At 76.0% G+C, this 999-nt stretch overlaps 1 non-coding gene across 1 annotated transcript; it reads right to left on the bottom strand.

Annotated features, from left to right (window-relative positions):
• On the bottom strand, positions 1–119 carry LOC139043798 (5S ribosomal RNA). The gene has a single exon (XR_011500864.1). It is a non-coding gene; the product is annotated as a 5S ribosomal RNA (ribosomal RNA).
• Positions 120–999: the final 880 nt, after the last annotated feature.

The raw sequence follows: 999 nt of genomic DNA, 5'->3' as shown, positions 1-999 counted from the left end.
AGCCTACAGCACCCGGTATTCCCAGGCGGTCTCCCATCCAAGTACTAACCAGGCCCGACCCTGCTTAGCTTCCGAGATCAGACGAGATCGGGCGCGTTCAGGGTGGTATGGCCGTAGACGCTGGCGCCTGCCGCCGGCGCCCCTAAGAAGCCGCGCCGCGTCGCCCGGCCCGCGGCTCGCGCGCGCCCAGGCCTCTGTGACGCGCACCCGCCGCCGGCGCCCCCTGCGCCCGCGCCCGGCCTGCCGCCTTCCTCCCGCTGCTGCCTCCCGCCGCGGCCGCCTCGGGCGCGGCCAGCGGGCCAGCCAAACCCTGCGCTGCCCCGCCCTGCTGCCCTCCCAGGGCGCGGAGGCCTGGAGCAGCCCGGGGTGCGAGGAGGCGGGGCGGGGCGGGCGGCGGTGGGAAACGAGGGGTGGTGGGGGCGGCGGTGGGGGCGGGGATGGGGGCGGGGCGCCTGGCTGGGCGCTCTCCCCTCGCGGCCCGGGAACACTCCAGGCCGCCCTGGCCGCTCGGATCCGGCGATGGGTCGCAGGAGATGCGGCTGCTGGGAGGGGGGTGGCGCGGGGCACTTGGCCCGAGGCGTCGGGGCGTCGGGCCGCCGGGCCCGTGCTCCTCTGAGTCCCCTCCGGCCCGAGGGGCCTCCCAGCGGGAGCCCTGACCTCTGCGGCGCCGGCCGGGCCCCGACTTGCCCAAACCCAGGCGGAGCCACCGGCGCGACCAGAGGGCGTCAGCGGAAGCCCGCCGCGCTGCCCCTGAGGGAGCGGGGAGGCGGGGCGGCCACACTTCCCCCCCGCCAGCGCCGCCCAGGAGACCGGCACCCCGCCCCCAACCCGCCCCTCGCGGGGACCCTGGACAGCTCCTGCTGGCGCCAGCCCAGAGACCCAGAGACAGAGACAGAGACAGAGACACGGAGAAACAGAGAAACGGCGACACGGAGAGGATCCAAGACACGGACCTAGACAGACACCCACCCTGACCCAGAGAGGCTCTGCCCAAGAGCT

Source organism: Equus asinus, unplaced genomic scaffold, assembly GCF_041296235.1.
Source record: "Equus asinus isolate D_3611 breed Donkey unplaced genomic scaffold, EquAss-T2T_v2 contig_37, whole genome shotgun sequence".
Classification (NCBI taxonomy): Eukaryota; Metazoa; Chordata; class Mammalia; order Perissodactyla; family Equidae; genus Equus; species Equus asinus.
This window is presented reverse-complemented; position numbering and strand designations above follow the sequence as displayed.